The sequence below is a fragment of the Choloepus didactylus genome, chromosome 1 (genome assembly GCF_015220235.1).
Source record: "Choloepus didactylus isolate mChoDid1 chromosome 1, mChoDid1.pri, whole genome shotgun sequence".
Lineage (NCBI taxonomy): Eukaryota > Metazoa > Chordata > Mammalia > Pilosa > Megalonychidae > Choloepus > Choloepus didactylus.
In genome coordinates, this window is record NC_051307.1 from 9149446 (window position 1) to 9168571 (window position 19126).

At 41.8% G+C, this 19126-nt stretch overlaps 1 protein-coding gene across 4 annotated transcripts in view; it reads left to right on the forward strand.

The window, feature by feature from the left end:
• ERG (ETS transcription factor ERG) overlaps positions 1 to 19126 on the forward strand; it is a 199640-nt gene that overhangs the window by 98830 nt on the left and 81684 nt on the right. The window contains exon 2 of one of the 4 annotated variants that reach the window (XM_037831563.1): positions 10112 to 10877. The exons of the other annotated variants lie outside the window; for them this stretch is intronic. The gene's annotated coding sequence lies outside the window, so the exon portion shown is untranslated. The remainder of the gene's footprint in view (positions 1 to 10111; positions 10878 to 19126) is intronic. 4 annotated transcript variants of the gene reach the window in all.

The following is a 19126-nucleotide window of genomic DNA, read 5'->3' on the forward strand; positions in this document are numbered from 1 at the left end:
CTGCCTGCTTTAGTAAATAAGGTTTTATTGAAATACAGCCACACCCATTCACTTACACGTCGCCTCTGACTATGTTTGTGCTACAATGACAGAGGTGAGTGAAGGAGAAGATACAGGCTACAAAGCCGGAGTATTTACTATCCAGCTCTTTTTAGAAAAAGTTTAGTGTCCCTGCTTTTAAATAAATGGCAGACTTTATTCAGATTTTCCTGGTTTACCCAGAAGTGTCCTAAAGGGGATGCAGAACACCACAAAGCATTTAATTATGCCTCCTTAGGTTCCTCCAATACATGACAGCTCTTCAGTCTTGCCTTGTTTTTCATGTTGTCATTTTCAGAGAGTATGTGTCAGCTGTTTCATAGAATGTCCCCTATTTGGGGTTTGTCATGACTGGACTAGACTGAGGTTGCCGATTTGGGGGAGGAATACCTTAGAAACGGTGTGTCCATCTCATTGCATCATGCCTTCATGGTGCATCACGCTGGGGAGGTTGACCTTGATCACTCTTTTAAGGGGTATCTACCCAGTATTCTCACCACAAAGTTCCTCTTTCCATCCATCATTAAAAGTGAGTCACTCAGACCAGCCAACACTCAAGGGTCAGAGAATTAAGTTCCATCTCCTCAAGGGGGGTGGGGGAGATATCAAAGAATTTGTGGACATACGTTAAAATCACAATGATAGTTAATAAATGCTTTGGGCAAGACACTTTGAGAGTGTGCAATGTCCTGTTTCTCTTTAAAGTTTCACTCAATAATTTTAGCATCTGCCAGTAGATGCTACAGCAGTGGGGACTGCAGTGTTCTAATGGGGTTTTCTGTTCCCCCTTTCCTTCTATATTTGTTATTTGGAATTATTCTCTAAGGAAGAGTTTTCTTTTCTCCCCCATTTCTTTATTTAATTCAATCATTTGTTTTTATCAGTATGGACATTAGGATAATGAGTCATTCTTTGGGTTATAATCCAATACTATCTTTTTTTATTTTGTGGCTCGACTACTTCCAACTTTGGCCTTGGGGAGGCTTTCAGACTGGCTCCGGTGTCCTTTAAACATGTCCCTATCCCCCACTCCACCCCTTTATTTTTAAAGCACTTCCTCCATTTCCTTTTGAAGTACATTTTTGTAGACAGTTTTATATTCTGAAAACATGCTGCACTTCACAATGTTAGTTCAGAAGGAATTAGACATGTCTGCAGGTGGTTGCCAGTTCTGCCCCCCGTCGCTGCCTCACGCTGTGTCTGCAGGCAGGGGCTTTAGGGCAGCCCTAGGAGCCCCGTTTCAGAGTGGGGATGGGGCTGCAGAACCCATTTCCTCCAGGCCCTGCTGGGGCTCCTTGAAACGGAAAAACAGCAGCGGTGAGCATGGCGTTCACCAAGACACTGCCGACGAAGCTGGGACTGGAGCCCAAAGGTGCCCTGTGGAGTTGCTCCCCTCTTCCAGTGCTCTGCAAAAGACATACTAACCTACTAGCTGTGGAAATGCCCTTTTCAAAACGTTCCTTGACTTACCTTTCCCTCCTGAATCACAGATTCCCATCTCTCACGTCTTAGAACTCGGGCTGCTCCGCTTTGCTCTATATGTATTAGTTCTGCATCAAGAAGGCCCTCACCTGGGACCCACTTCAACCCCACTGCTATCATGATGTGTTCTTGGGGTGAGTGTGTTAGGAGTTACAAAGACCAGACTTGTTAGTCCATAAACTGGGGGTCGGAAAATTGATCCTGTCTGCTATATGGAGTGGTTATGGGGGTCAAATGAGATAATGTTTGAAAAGTGCTTATTAAGCTGCAGAGTTCTCTCTATATAATAAATCTGATAGATGAATTTGTATAAAGCCTAATGTAACATCCATTTCACAGAGTGCTAGAACCTATTATTTTATATTAGTACCTTAACGTAGCATATAATAGTCAATCATTTCATTCTTTTGTTTGTTCATTCATTCTAAAAATATCCAGTGCTTGGTATGCACCAAGAGTTGTTCCAGGTTCTGGGGAAACAGACTTTGCCTTCCTAGGGTATGAATTCTGGCATGTCTGATATTTCAGATAATAATCAAATAGACAGATGCACATATATATGCAGACAAATAAAGCAGGATAAAGAGACAGAGAGTGAAGGGGAAGGACAGGTTTTGGAGGATGAATCAAGACATCTGTTAAGAACCCGTTAGGTTTGAGGTGCTTCTTAGATATTGAAAAATCTGAAAGTAGTTCACCTTCCTAACCCAGTACCTATTTTTCTCAACAGATTTTTGAGCATTACTATTTCAAAGCACAATTAGAAAAGGAATTTATTTTCACCATTAATAAATAGATGACGCTTACTTTTTTCTGCCTATGAATTCTCAGACTTGATCTTAATGTTCTAGTTCAGGGAAGAGAGAAAATTAAAGAAATAAAATTAAGCAATTGTACTAAACTCATTTTGTTTTCTTTTTAAGTTGTAGAAAGCTAAAGATAGTTTGGTCTTTGAGTAATTTTAGGATCTGCTTAGGATTTTTAATTAGGTTTGATACTCCCTGTGAATGTGTGCCAGACTGAACTGGAGAAGTAGAGATGGGATAAAAATAAATGTGCAAATAATTAGATATGTCCCAGAAAGAATGAGGTTTTGGTCTTTCAATAACAGTTGCAACACTTTGCCATTCTTTGATGAGCTCTGTGGATCTCTAAGAGGTGCCCTAGGCCTTTTGGGCAGACGGTCTTCCCTGGGTATGTGGAACTAGATCACCTTTTGAAGGCATCTGAGGCTCGGCCACAAATAGCTCCCTCTGTCATCCTGACAACCCAGAACACCCCACCCATGGCCAAACACTCGCTGGGGGTGGGGGGTGGGGGGTAGGCGCATTTGCTCCTGTTGAGAACTGAGGTGTCATCATTTCTTTAAGAGCTTTTCTTATCTTCTCTTCTTTTAATACTTAAATCAAGCAACAGAACTTTCATCAGTGAACTCCAAACTCTAATTTCAGTCTCCATACAAGTTAACATATTTTTAATAATCTCGAATGTTTATGCATCATTTAGTGGCATCCACTATGGTGAACTAACCGTAATGAATGAACAAACCAAAGAACAGTTGGAGAAACTCACCATTGATGTCTGCATGCTTATTAGTTTTGACCCTACCCTAACTCAGGGTCCAGTCCTATGATACAGTTTATAGGACTGTGTCAGCTGGTCTTGTGGTATGTGATTTAGACTCAAAACACGCATTACCCAACTCAAGTTTCTAGAACTATTGCTCCATGGCTATTTTAATAACCTCTCAGAAAAAATAAACAAAATATAATTTCATGATGCTAAGTTGATTGTGCTTTCAGTTTCCTTCTTTTATATTCTGAAGGCTGAGTCTATTTTGTAGTTTCATTCCCTTTGGTTCCTGGGGCAGGGTTTTGCTTATGAAGCAGTTTGTCAACTGTAATTATGAAATGTAAATGTGGAAGGAAAGAGATACCACTGGACAGTGATGCCATAACTTACACATTTTTATACCCCTCCACTCCCCAGTCTTGTACAAGCACAGATAATCCTTACAGGTAAATTAATTTCACTATATTAATGGAAGTAATTTTGAAAATATAATCCCACAAGTTAGTTTGGTATATTAGACAAAGCTATGGACTAGGATATGGAACCCCTGATATTATTGCATTTATTTCTGCCAATATCTGCCATATTCACTTGTTTAGGTTAGTTCACCTCCGTAAACTTCAATTAAATATAAATAGCAACATTTATAGAGTACTTATTATGTGCCAGACATTGTATTAATGTTTTCTAGATACGAAGAGAGAAGACAGGCAGACACTGTAATTATTCCCATTCTACAGATGAGGAAACTGAGGTAGAAAGAGGTTAAGTAAATGACTGGGGCTGCATGCATTCAGCAAACGTGTATTGAATAGCTGACTCTGTAGTAGGCCCTGGAGATATGGAAATGAATCAGATCTACCACCTGCCCTGAAGGCAGGTTTAGTGGGTTGAGACATACACACAAACCATAGGGGCATAATAAAGTTGTGAACATCTGTGTGCAATAAAAATGATAAAATCAAAAAGACAAATCACTGGGGAAATAATGACAACTGTGACAAGTGTTAATATCCATCATGTATGAAGATTATGTTGGAATCAGATGAGAATGTGTATGGAAACATATTCTGTGAGCTACGCAACAGGAGAAGCTGTGGAGGGTATCTTTATTACTCCAACATCACCTCATTAATGTAGACAATAAGCATTTACATTTATTACCTTTGCCAAGTAATAGAAAAACACACTTAAAAGGTGTCCATTCATCCTGTGTTTGTCTTCAATTTATTTGAAAATAAAAATAGAAAATATTTATTATGTCATAAAATGTATTTCTTACAAATTAATACAGCCTAAAAGGCAAGAAAGAGAATAGCTCAATGCAATAAATAAAATGATTCCAATGGAAAGCAAGATGTAATTAATTATAACCATATGTACTCATCCATTTTTCTAAGAAAGTTGGATGTTTCAAAACATTAGAGCTCAGTTAATCTAGATGACATTTATGAGCATCTGTGGCTAAATTTCCATGAAACTACCACCAAAGAAACGGGAATTCTTGAGATGACGACACACAAAGGGCAAGTGGCTGGAACTGTTGGGTCTTCTGATGAGAGGTGTTTAAATTACATCCCAGCCCCCAGCATGGAGTGCTTGGTCACTAAATGTTTGCTAAGTGAGTTAATGAGTACATGAACGGGTGGCTTTAATATTAGAAACAAGTGTTTCCATAGTTCTGAGGATGAAGTTGAACTTTAGCACAAGTTGCTTGGATTCCCTGACTGAGCCATGCCTCTTAGAAGTGTGTCTACAATGGGAGCTTCCAAGAGGACTACCACTGGCAGCATCAGTTCCATCGAGGGGATCTTGGGAGCCACAATTTGATTGGACAAGGGGCTGGAGGCCCAGTGTTTAAAGCACATTTTCCTAGTAAGCGTACTGCTTTTGTTGATATTGTGGGTTTATTGGGAGTGTCTTGATGGGGTGAAGTGAGCTGAAGGCCCTCCAAAGCTCCCATGGGTTGCAATTGCCAAGGCAGAATTAAAACATTGTGTTTTTTGCTCCTGCTATGACATTTGTTTCAGCATCATTAACTGTGCTGATTGGAGCAGCCAGCCCTTCGAAGTCATTCCATGATTTTTGTCAAGGAGAAAATCTCTAGGAACTAAGGCCAGCTCTACGGGAATTTTGCAAATCTTTGCTTGGCTCAGGTTTCGTTTTTGATTTTAGAAACATTCACAATATCCATTCCATGTTAATCCCAATTTTCCCCTCCGTATCTCGAGATATACACATTTTGTTCCATTGCACGGAGCTTCAGAACAACTGAACAGGCCCACAGCAGCTCAGCAGTAGAGACCAAGAAATCCAGCCGACCATGCCTATTGGGAGATAACGTTATTGATTAACTGACCTACTGGGCCAAAAGGGAGGTGTGCGTCCTTATGAACCACAGATCTCATTGACCGGAGGGCTTTCCCTGGCTCTCCTCCACAAACCGTTCACCTAAAGGACCCAATAAGTCCTGATGTGACTGAGAGTAGTTTCACCTCTTTACCCTTTCTTAGCCCAGCTTTGGATCATTGGTTGAAGGCCTGTGAAATGTTTTAAGATTCAGGAAGCTGGAAAGGGAAAGACAAAGGTTTGAACAACTCCCTGAGTGAGTAATGGGCCATGGCTGTAATGACCATGAGTTGGCCGTGCACGCAACCCATGCACATGGATGACACACACATGCACACACACTGCCCAGTGTGCACACACATTATGTTCATTAGGGTGATTTCTAGATCACATGCTGAGAAGCTTTTTTTGATATGTGGACCTCACTTTGAATTAACCAACTGTTCATGCAACTTGAATAGGTATTTCTTTTTTTGTTGCTTGGGACATGAGATACAAATAGTGACTAATTCTTGGGAGCCCCAAAGTCAAGGTGCAAATTAGTGGATTTCTCTATGGCTTCAGATTTGAGACCTTTGAAACAATTGGCAATTTGACCACAGTACATTTACAGTTCTGGAACCCTTCTCTGTGTCTCTCGGGGTTCCTCTTTCTTATTTTCCTGTCTCGGTACCCAGGCATACTTCCTCTTGACCCTCTAGCCTCGTCTCCTCCACCCCCACAGACACACCTTCCCCCACTGCACCTTTCTTGTTAGTGTAATGCACTTGTTCTTTGAAACTGTGTGATTTTGATTTCGTGCTTTGGTTTCTGGCTGCTTTTTGGGGGTCTGGGTGATATGCAAAAGAGATGGGACCAGCTAAGAAGAAACAGAACAAGAACACTGGCTCATTAGCTCAAACGCACACTTCAAATGTGGTAGACGGGGCATGTTCTCTTTTGCAGCACAAGAATTTTACATCACTGTGTCTCTTCCTTATGAACTTGAGTTGTGGCATATTGTTTCATCTCTTATTTTTTGGAACTTTCTGCTGAGTTATAAGGAGCAGATCATCCAGAAAAAGAACAAAGTCCTTAACTTAGTGACTTGAATCTTAAGATTAGATCCTGTTTTCAGAACATCTAAATGCTTCTTGAATTTGCAAAATAGAAGGATTTTTCCCAAAAAGTGATATAGGTGAACCTGCTGTCCTTTACCTAGTTAGCCTGTCTTTCTCACCCATCTCGTCTGGCTGATTAAAAATGATCTTCATTACTCAAGTCACCAATAGGTTCCTTGCAGGACTTAAAGATTTCTAGGGGCCAGAACCTGTTGGGCCTTCTAGGTCAGGTTAAGGAATTTGGATTTTGTCTTGGCGCAAAAGAGTGGCATGTTAAGATTATCATTTCCATGGAGAAGCCCTGCTTTTCAGTTTTGCGTGATCAGAACTACTTCATAGCTTGAGGCCATGTAAGTTTTCCCACGGTTCAGAAGAGGCCATAGTCCCAAACCAATTAAATCAAATATCTGTAAAGTTGGGTTATGCAAATTGATGCCTGGATACTTAAGAATTGATCATCCATAGACACTGGGCTCGTCTTGGTTGTCAGGGCTGTTTTACCATACGGAGAGCTGACCATCCATAGAAGAAACTTTGCACACTCGGAATCCTTTAAATTGCTTACTTTTATTTTTGCCTCCAACAGAGATTGTCTCCCGCTGGGCTGTGCATCTCCTGGGATGGTGAGCCCATGAGAGGCCATCTCAGGTACAAACTGTGTAGGAAATTAAACCACTTCTGCTAAAGTGGAACAAACTAATCATATTTTTTGATTAATTAAAATCATATTAGAGTGTGCCTTATTACCCTAAACTAGATAATTATTATATATATACTTCGTACAATCTAAAATATTTTAATATATAAACAGCTATTACCGTAACTATGAATTTTCTCCCAGGTCCCTAGCTCCATGAACACAAGGGCATGTATACCAACAAGACAAGGATATAAATGATGCAGGTTTATAAAGATATACATTATTTCAACACAGTGAAAACGTCTCTCACACTGAGGACAAATTTAAACAGCAGCTTTAATAATGTAGAAATAATGATGAGCATTTGTCATAAGTTCCCATATATCTAAAGTCTAGGACCACCAATAAAGCTAGTTGCTGCAGAACTGTGCTAATTTAGGTAGAGAGTTTTGTCACTTGGTGTCAGGACTACCAGAAGAGCAGTGAGGCCCTCTTCCATTCCAGCCCATCGTCCTCAGAGAGGCTGGAGAGGATCAGGGAGGGTCCTTTCACCTGCTTATCTCACACTTTCTCTCTCTTTTGGTGGGGGTAGGATCAATGAGGATCAATGAGGGTGATCTATTCATAATGACAGTCAACCGAATTACAGCGGTTAGGGTTGTCATTACAAGTGTGACAAAACTCATAATAAGTTAATATTAATAAATTAATCAATAATTTAATTAAATTATTAAATTAAAGTATTATTTTTTGAGAAGCCAGTCTGCCAATTCCTCTGTACAGTGAACTTGACTAGTGCATTTAAGGTGTGATTCAATTAACAAAAATGTACTTACCTAGAACACCTAATATTTACAGAGAGCGAGATGCAGTTGTAACATTCCAAAATCAAAGACAGAATGTTTCTTTTAATTAATTATTTAAATTAATTCTCTCACTACTTCTTCTAATTAGGTAATCCAGGTTTCCCCAGGGAAACTTGAACTAGTTGAACTAGTGACCAACTAGTGAGATTTTTGAAAACCAAACTGACCCCAAAACATCCTTTCAAAAGTCGTGTCCACGTGTACAAGTATCTCTTCATTTGAGTCACTACCTTGGATTAAATGGAGAAAACCCTAATTAGATGTACCCTTGTTTCTTAGGGGAGAGGATTTGTTAACCCGTTAGCACCAGGCAGATACAAGGACTTGAGAAAATGGAGACCAGGACTGAATGGTTATGGGAAGGCAGGAAGAGCATGCCTACAATGCGTGCAGAAGGAAAGACAGATTCTCGATGGGTCATTCATGGCCTTCAGAACCCAGGACCAGGCTATCACTCAAACCTGAGCTTCTGCAGCTCACCCCGTCCACCGTCTGGGTCCTCTGCAACCCACGGAGGATGGTTCTATTTCTGTGTTTCTCCTGAAAATGCTTCTTGCCCATTTCCACCTGTTCTTCAGGGCTCAGGTCAATGCACCCATTTCTTTCCCTCATTCTTTCCTTCATGCATCCTCCAAGGAGACAACAAACTCATCACTACACTTGGCACCTTCACGTACACAATACTGTGTACCAAGAATTCATTCAACAGTTATTCGTTGTGTGTGCATCACGTGTGGGCACTTATCCAGGCACTGGTGAAACATCACTGAAAAAACAGAGGCGGAAAAAAAGTCCTTGCCCTCAAGAAGTCTCCATTCTAGTACTCTGAGAGGTTGACTCTGCTCCCCCACTTGTGTTATCCCAGGGTATTTTTTAATCTCCAGTAATTACAGTCTGCCTAGAGTAAAAGACTTTGAGGACTACCCATCTTTAAATCGTTAGCTCAACTGGCCACTCTAGTTGCTTTGCACATGGTGGATGCCCAACTTCTTGTTATTTAAATTAAATATCTACTATTGTCTCTTTTAAATTGAGATACCTGAGTGCAATCCCCAGCAAGGATATAAACAAGGAGGATCTTCCAGTGCCATAGCATAGCGTACAGCTTAACCATTCAAACAGCCTGGCCTTTATGAAATTGAGTTGGCATTGACTTTAATAGGGGAGCACCACCTGCTATTCCGACGATGCCCCAAGTGCGCCGAGACGGACACCCAGGGCGAGGAGCAGGCCGTCTCTGGCTCTGATCTGGAAGCACAGCGAGCTTGTGTGCTAGCTAATAGGTGACCCACAGCCTCGGCTCATTTCCTGTTGGGCTCTGGGCCTCTCCGCAGACCTGCCACCATTTTGTCAAAGACACGCCGCTTTTGCTGCTTTCGAGACAGCTCAGCTGGAAACAGATGTTTGTACTTTGTCACACGTAGGGGGTGAACATTCTGCTTCTTCAGGAGATAATTTCCAGAGTTAGAGAGCTGGGAGCTAGAGTCGGCAGTTGGGGTGTGTAAAAATTTCATTCCCATGACTCTCACTTTTTAGAGTCGTCTAAGCTCCAATTTTAGCACATCACTAAGCTTTATCTTGGAAGGCTTTATACTGGCTTTTTCCTTCTTCTAAGAACTCTCTGTTGTCAACTTAAGGGAATGGCCAATAAGCTTGCTTCATTTGAGGCACTTAGCTACTAAAAATACGTTCTTTCTAAAAGTGTCTTATCACTATTAGACTTTGAGTCTTATCCACTTAAAATCCACTTTTAAAACAACGGTTCTTACACTGTTGGTCCTAGGACCCCTTTTAGACTCTTAAAAAGTAGGATTGAGAATCCTAAAGAGCATTTGTTTACATGGATTATGTCTCTTGTTATTTACTGAATTAGAAATAAAAACTAACAAATTTTGAAGCGTATTTATGAATTATTTTAGAAATAACCACATATAAACCCATTACACGTTAACATAAATAATAAACTTTTATGAAAAATAAGTATGTTTTCCAAAACATTTTAATGAGAAGAGTCAAAATGTTTTACATTTTTTGTAAAACCTCTTTAATGTTTGGCTTAATAGAAAACACCTGTATCGTCATATCTGCTCCTGCATTCTATCTGATGTGATGTCACATGTCACACAGTGTCTGGAGAACTTCATTGGACACCTGTGAGAGAATGAGAGTGAAAAGGGCAGATCGCATTTTAGTTTCTTATGAACATGGTTTTGAGCAGCAGGCTTCCTAAAGCAGGGTCTTGGGACCCCAGAGGCTTCCTGGACCACACTTGAGAACCACTGACCCACCAGGCTCAGTCTGGTATCTGGAATCCCACCAAGGGGATACAGCAGTGGACAAAATGAATACATTTCCTGCACCCCACCTCCGCCCGCCCCCCGGAGTTTATAGATGATGCATTGAGTGTTGGAATTGGGTTTGAAGGTGCCTGTGAAGGCTTTCCTGGTGACTTGAGGAAAATACAGCAGCAGATGAGGAGCTTCTCTTCCCTGATGTGGAAAGAAGACAATTCCAGAGCTCTGAGAATTAGAGCATCCCCCAGACAAAGCAGAGCTGGGAGCAATTAGTTCTTCTAGATGCCTCCTTCCTAAAATAAATTTAGTACTTTGTTTAAAGAGGAAATATCTGGTCACTTGCATCATTGCCCAAGCTCTGAAACCTGGACTCCAGTGTGACATGGGCAGAAAGGAAGTGATGCCTGCAGCCCGCCCTTCACCACCCAGAGCACATGAAAACCTCAGCCTCAGACCCACTGGCCGGTCCATGAACTGACGGCGATTTCAGGGCAGGGTGAGGCTTTGGAGCTGTTTTTCCATTTGGCTTCCAGAGGTCAGTTTCCCTGGGGGCCCCTCTTGTTAGGGGATGGGGGTGGACAAATCTCAGTGAGGCCTGTCCTACCAGTGCCAAATCCTTTAAAAACGGCCATGGCTCTTTCCAGGCTCTCCAAATGAAAAACACATATCCCTGGTTCCCATATTTTCAGTATATCATGATGAATGGAAGTTCCCATTGCATCTGTGGCAAAGAATGGCTATAATATTTTATTAAGTGTGGCTTTTGGTGTGCACATTGCATGTGTAATATATGCATTCTGAGCACGTTTAGTTTTGGAAATAATAAAACTTACAAGTTAGAAAGTTTTCATTGCAAGGTGGAAAATATTGGTACGTCTCAGGAAAGAAGACAATTCCTGGGCTTGTATCCAAGTCATCTAGACAGGCTCTCGTTTCATTCCAAGCAAATGCCCAGGTGCTTGCAATGGCCTGCAGGTTCTACCTGGCCCTTACCATTCCTTCCCTCTTCTCCTCTGCCATTCCTTGCTCTTTCTCTCCATTCTTTCCAATCACAACATTGCCTTCCCGGCTCTTATTGATCCCAATATCCCACTCTCAATCCCTTGTGCCTACTTCTAGTAGTTGCCTCGACCTAGAAGCCTTATTCCCCAGGTGCCCTTTGGCTCCTCCTGACCTCCTTCACGTTGTTTCAGGTCTCACCTCCTCCACGCAGTCCTCCCTGACCACTCCATTCAATGCAGCAGTCCACCGCTCTCCTCCTTAGCCTTTTCACCCAGCTGTGCCTTTTCTTTCTTTCCATAGAGCTTAGCACCTTCTAACCCAGGTCTCAAGATTGAATGTGCCTACAGTTCACCTAGTCTTGGTAAGCATGGAATCTGTTAGTAGCTCTGGGGCAGGGCCTGAGAGTCTGCATTTCTAACAGGGTGCCAAGGAATGCTGATGAGTAAGTGAAGGTTCTCATTCATGACAGGGACATGTGATCATGGTGGAGACTAGAAATAGTCTTCCTATGAGGCAAACTTCTAAAGCAGTTTTGAATGCAGGTATCTCACATCCACATAGGATTGGACAGCGTTAGTCTGTCCCACACCCATGTGGTGGCAAGTGTCCAGTCCTTGGGGTGATAAAGAAGGCCATGTTGGTGCAGACTGAACATGTTATCAGAGTAGCAGAAGCGAAGATGTCTGCCATGCTGTCTTTGAGGAAATACTATAAAATTGCTCCCCAGTGTAGAATCTTTTGGTGACCAACCCCTTGGATTGTTCTGGAGTGTATGGGGGTGGACAAATCTCAGTGAGGCCTGTCCTATCTGTGCCAAATCTTTTAAAAATGGCCGTGGCTCTTTACAGGCTCTCCGAATAAAAAGCACACATTCCTGGTTCCCATATTTTCGGTTTATGACGATGAATGGAAGCTCCCGTTGCACTGTGACATAGGTCAAGCTGAATTTGAAAACTCTTCTTCCTCTGTCTTTTAACTTCCCCCCTTTAGCTTGTCCTTACCATCCAGTGATTACACTTGTGGGATCATTGGTCACTCCAGAAAAATGTAAACATGTAGAAAGTTAATAAACACCCACCCTCTGGACAATTTCACTCTTAAAAATGGGCTGTGTTGGGAGAGAGTGCTGAGGCCATTGGATGGTTCATAAATGATGGAGAAGAGCACTTGGAGGAAAACTGACATGTAAGGAACGAGGAGAGGAAGAGGAGGGTGTGGAGGGGGTGGGATGGAGCTGTCAATAGAAATAGGAAGGGAAGCCAAAGAAAAGAGCATTAAAACAAAAGAGGGTGGCCAATGATATAAACTGCTTTTGAGTAGACAACGAAGAGCCAAGCTGGGAAGTGTAGATTGGATGAGCTACAAGTAGCTCACTGCTCATTTTAGCAGGGCAACACCAAACCAGACAGGCTTGAGGAGCTGGTAGGAAAGGAGAATGCATTACATTTACATGAGTGAAAGCAAAACAAGCATTAGAGAGATGTAAGTGTTGGGATAAATATTGTGGAAGTGCATTGTGATTGCAGAAATACTGAATCAGTGTCAAATTCCTTAATAATGATGATGTTGGGGGTCATGGGAACCTGTCTGGCTACTACTTGACCAGAACTTTTCAAGGGGCCAGAGAGTCGCTTGCTTGTTAGATTGGAATCTTGAGGCCTAAGGTCTGACAGAGGCTAAAGTGATTTCTTGACTTCTAGTTTCATAGTTCTCTATAACTTGTTTTAATCTTTAAATTGGTTTAAAGCACACCTGTGCACCCAAATAAATAGAGACAAGTCAATGCAAGTTTACTAGGCTGGAAGGCAGGGAATGCAAGTTAGCTTTTATTGAAGGTCAGTGTTATAGTTTGCTAATGCTGCTAGAATGCAAAACACCAGAAATGGGTTGGCTTTTATAAAGGGGGTTTATGTGGTTACACAGTTACAGTCTTAAGGCCATAAAGTTTCCAAGGTAATGCATCAACAATTGGGTACCTTCACTGGAGGAAAGCCAGTGTTGTCCAGAAAACCTCTGTTAGCCAGGAAGGCATGTGGCTAACATCTGCTACAAAGTTCTGGTTTCAAAATGGCTTTCTCTCAGGATGTTCCTCTCTAGGCTGCACCTCCTCTTCAAAATGTCACTCTCAGTTGCTCTTGGGGCATCATCTCTTAGCTTCTCCGGAGCAAGAGTCTGCTTTCAACGGCTGTCTTCCAACTGTCTCTCATCTGCAGCTACTCTCTCAGCTTCCGTGCATTCTTCAAAGTGTCCCTCTTGGCTGTAGCTCCTCTTCAAAACGTCTCTGTAAGCTGAAGCTCCTCTCTCAGTTCCAGTGCGTTTTGGGGTACATAATACATTCAAACTGGCACAGTCAGTTACCTTTTTACATAGACCTGGATATACATGACACTGCCAAGGGCTTACTGTGCAAACTATATGACTGTTTGATTTGCTGAGGGGTTTAGAGAGGAGTCCATCCCTCACCTGTCCACCAGCAGGTGCCTCTGTGCAGCACACGGCCTAGACAATGTTGCACAACCTGAAGCCTGTAACCTTCCACTTCCTAATGGAAGAAATAGATATCCATGGATATCCATGACTCCACTTCTTCCATGAGGTTGAAGTGTAATGACCAAAGTGATTCCAAATGAGGAAGCAATCCAGAGGGTGAGGTTTAGAGCTGATGGAAGCATCCTTCAGATTTGCAGGCTGCTAAGTTGTTCTGCAAGTTCAGAGTTGTTTGGGCGTGAAGGAACTATAGGGTTTTAAAGAACAGTTGAGACTTCCAAAGTAGACAGATTTATGGAGGAGCTCAAACTTGACACCAGGAGGGCTATGATATATGGATGTGTAGTTTGAAATGGTTGGACGAGTTTGCAATTTAAAATTTATGTTTTAGGTGTTGAGATCAGTGCTCCCGGACTCATAAAAGCCAAGTCTCACTGGCAACCTGCTTGGTGGTGCATAGAAGTGTTAACACAACCACAGGGTGCACCCTGGCGCAGTATCCTGCATCACGGGGAAAGAATGAGCTCAGCGTGTATCATTAACAAAGGGTCACGACACCCTGGCTACTTGGTCCCCTTCCTGTGCAGCAACTGGGCAGATTTATGTGCTGGAAAATCTTTTGCAAAGCCCAGGCTTAGCCTCTGAGCCCTGGTAGGGAGGCATCACTCACATAGCCGGAGTGTGAGCCTGGCAGGGACTGGACACTCCCAGCGGGTAAACACTTAGCTCTTCCTGCCTCCAAGTGGGAGTCAGAGTCTGAGAAAAACCAAACATCAGTGTTCATGTCTGCTTTATACAGTTATTCCGGGACAGGGATGAAAAGGAAAAGAAGGAGTCCCTAGAGCACCATCTGCATAGTGGGGACCTCATATGTATGCCCCTCTTCCTGCAAGAGACTGTCTTCAAACTGTCTCTCATCTGCAGCTACTCTCTCAGCTTCCGTGCATTATTCAAAGTGTCCCTCTTGGCTGTAGCTCCTCTTCAAAAAGTTTTTAAGACTTTCAATTGGTAAAGCCACATTGTATTTATTGTTGGTATGTTTTAAGTACAGAAAGGCCATGTTGTTTCCATGTAGGAGATTAGGTCCTAAACACACTCGAAAACGTCAGCCAGCTCTCAGAGCCTTGAATCACTTCCCACCCTCAGCACCGAGGAAGTTATCCCTGAGGACCTGGGGAAAACGAGCCCTCGGTTAACATCTTACTGACCTGCATGGGAACTTTTTGGCTACTCTGCATGTGATCAGTTTCCACGAGACCCAAACATCTGTTCAAAGATGGAGAAGGTTGAGCTAGCAGTTTGGCCTCTGCAGGAAGGGGATGCGACCAGTTAAGTAAAACAGACATCATTTTGGTGTGAGAAGTGTCCTTAGAAAACCCTGGTAGACAGCCCTCACGTAGCCGCTAAGGGCAGGAAGCCCTGGGGGCTGAAGCCCACTGAGGAGCAGCTGGACCCAAACAGTGACCCTGTCCTCTTCCTGCTGTTTTAAAAATTCAGATGTGACCATTCTGAGATTTGTGTATTGAATCTAGTTTGACACGCCCATTTTGGGCAATTTCATCAATTTGAAAAAAAATTAAAGCTGTGATACCACCCTCTTATGGGACATTTCGTATGCAAAGTTTGGAAGCAAGAGATAGATACCTGATGAAAAGTAGCTGGCCCAGAGGCAAAACTGTGGGCCGAAGCCAAGACATCTGCTGCTCCTCCGATCTTGGGTTTGCCAAGCTTTTCCACGGTGCCAGAATTTTCTCATGAATAAAATTCTTGGAATTTTATAGAAAACAATGAATCCATGTGTCAGAGATTCACGGATCAGACACGTTCCAGATGTGTAGCACACTGTATTTTTAGCATATGTGTGTTTTTAAAAGGCCAAACATAGAGGTGCCTAAATTTGATGGAGCCCCTTCTGAAGATGAGATGAATGACCAACTGTCCTCCCTTGGTTTTCAGAGAAAGATTGTACAATAGAGGAAAAATACAAATGTTTTTGTCACCTGTGAGCCTGGGGGTGCAGTCCTGAGCATCCTCTAGGGCTCCCAAAATCTGAATCACCAGAATTACATCCTGGGCTTGTAAGCTTCAAAAGAAGTGGTGAATGGTCCCACCAGCTCCTTGGCGAGGCTGCTGTGGCCATAGAAATACTTCCGTATGTATATTAGAAACAGCACACAGTTTTAGGGAAAGTTAAAATAAAAAGCATAATTCTCTTCCCACATCCCAGAAGAGAACACTTTTCTTGGGAGTTTTGGGGTCCCCAATTGTGTTGCCATTCCCTCTTCTAGGGAAAGCAGTGGGGATTTTTGTTCCAGAACATGGTTATTCATTCTTTTATTTGCTTATTGCATAGAGAATGCTGACAGCGTGCCAGGCAACATAGCAGCTGTTGCAAAAGGAGCCAGATACTTGCTGCACCAAGCTTTTATTTAATTGCCATTAAAACAAACTAATGTAAAATTACAAATGAAAACCAACAGAGGAACTTGCCCAGGGAACAAAAAGACTAAATCATAGGGGGGTCAAAGTGGCAAATGTGTCCTTAACAGTAAAAGAAGAGATGCTAGATCATCCTTCATCCCAGGTTAGATAAAAATATATGATTTTAAAATTTAGTACTTGCAACAAATAGGTGATCAATTGTACACAAAAGACTGTGATTTTCTTGACATCTGGCTTGCTAGAAGAATATCACTAGAAACGGATGGTCCAAGCTGCTGTGTTGAACCATTTGGAGAAGTTGGGGCAGTCACATCAACTTTCTATAATGGAGTAATAATTGTAATATAATATTATGATGTCTAAAACCTTTTACACAAGCTGGTTGGGAGTTGGGCAGCTGTTATCGACACCATCTTTATAGTTGAGCAAATTGAGTATCAAAAAGATGAAGGCAGCGCTTGTCAATCTTGAACGTGCACAGGGCTCACTGGGGATGTTGTTATAAAGTAGATTCTGATTCAGTAGCTCTGGGCCACAGAATCTGCATTTCTAATGCGTGCCTCTAAAAAGTGGGCTGACACCACCAGGAGCCAGAAAGGTTTAAGGATTGTCCCCGAGAGGATCCAGAGAACAAAGGTCAGAATGCAGATTCAAACTCAGGTCTTCTGATCCCAAATCCAGTGCTTTTATATTCTAGCACACTGTCACCTACATTTTAGTGCTTCTCCATATTTATGCTAAATTTGGGAATAAAAAGTGAAATGTATATGTAAGTAATCTTTTCATCTCGAGTGATTTAAAAATAGGTGAGATAAAGGATTTGGATGAGCATTCTGGGAGTCTTAGACAATGATTAGAAAAACAGAAAGAGGTGTTGAGTGTCAAGAGTAGAACAGCTCCAGACAAAACAAAGAGGGGTTCAAGTCACTCTCCTGACAATCTGAAGGAGTGATAATTGCGTTCTTTGCACTCAATTTAAAAACACAAGAACAGGATGTTTCCAAAATGTTTATATACTTTTTTGCTTATCTGCCAAGAAGGAAAGAAGCCTATGGGGGGGGGGGGGTAAGTGTTTATTTATAGGAGAAAGAAAAGAAGCAATTAACATCACCTGCACATTGTTACTGAACGATTAAATGACTTTTGTGGGACTAAATCGTCCCACCTCGCTCTCCTTTCAAATGCATTTAAAGTGTGTCTTGAGTAGCAATAAGAAAGTAAAGAGAGGAGTTATTTTAAAATTATGTTTGCTATGTTTCCAATTTCCCAAGTCTCATTTAAATCTTTTTTCATTATGTGGAACATAACTATTTTCTCTTTGAAACTGTTCTACAAAACTCCAATCTTTCAGAATGTTTCTAGAGTTTCTGCTTCCCAAGTGGAAAGATTCCCTCCTCAATTTATTTGAAAAGCTTATTTTCTAGTGAGGTTTTTTTTCCCTTATATTCCCTAGCTTGATTGAACCCCCTCGTTTAATCCGATAGGGGTTTAAGGTAAAGCCCTGTAATAACGTGCTTCACAACACAAGGCAGACATATTGCCAATGTCAATTAGCTCCCAAACTCCTGGGAACTGCTGATCGCTGGCTGCACAACCCACCAGTCCCACAAAAGCGTGTGCCTTCATTTTGATGCGATAGAAGTATTTGGGCCCCACTTATAACATCATGATGGGGCTTTCATATAATTTTATGACTTTGCTCTGTGGTTAATATCAGCATCAACAAACAAGTGATGTTAAGAAGCTATTTTGGTGCTAGGAACACATTTACAAAGAATGTAAATGCTTGTATTTTAATAAGGGTGTTGGAGGAGGAGGGGGAGAGGTATGTGTGCAAAGAGAATTTGCAGAGCCAGCTGTGCCTGCTCAGAGCCAATGAGAAGTCCAGTGAGTTCAGAGGACAGAAATTCAGCTGAAGGTCATGGAGGGGATGGATGCAGAAAAGGTGAGCCTTTTCTGAAAGGATAGGCTGAGGGCGGGAAAAGCACTTTCCAGGAAGGGAAAGGGAGAAGTAAAGGAGAGAGGGAAAGAATTTGGGTTCTTCTTATCATACATCAGTCAGGCAACATCTGCCCTGGTGGATATGTTAAAGAATGTGACAAAGTCCTCTGAAGTGCTCTATTAATAAAGATAATAAAGATATATATATAGATAGATAGATAGATAGATAGATAGATAGATAGATAGATAGACACCAGTCCTGGGTCTCATCCCCTTAGGGCTGGGCTGGCACTGCAAGTTGTAAAATTGTTTGATACTGAAACAATACCATATTGAAGAAATAGACTCTTTAAATGGACTTCGTTTGCCAACATACCTTTTTCCTTTGAGGTTAATCCAAGATTTTTATTACATTTGAAGTCCCAAAATAACAATATGTTAAATTAGAAAAATGTGAACACTTATCTAAATGATGCATTTAATAGATAGTATTAATGTTTTCTCCACTGAAGAATTAAAAAGAAAAGAAAACAATATCAAGAAGGGGTAAAAACAATTTGCATCCAGCTTGATGAGGCATTTTTAATTTATAATGTTTTGCTTCATGTGTGTGTTGTAATTAGAAGACACGTTAATCAGACGTAGTTTTTTGTTACATGAGATACTGGCCGTGTCGGAATTGCGAAAGCAGGCACGTTGTTTTGAGGCTAATGTCGGCCAAGGCGGGGTGGGGGTAGTGGCTTCCCTAGGTACCTTATGTTTGCCTTGCTTTTCCCTCTTCCAAATGCAATGAGGAGCTGGACTTTGCAGAGGCATCTACTGGCTGTGCTCTGCTAGGGTTTGAGACAGCCTAACAAATAGTTTTCCAATATCACTAGGTCTATAGACATCCATTTCAGGCCACCAAAGCGG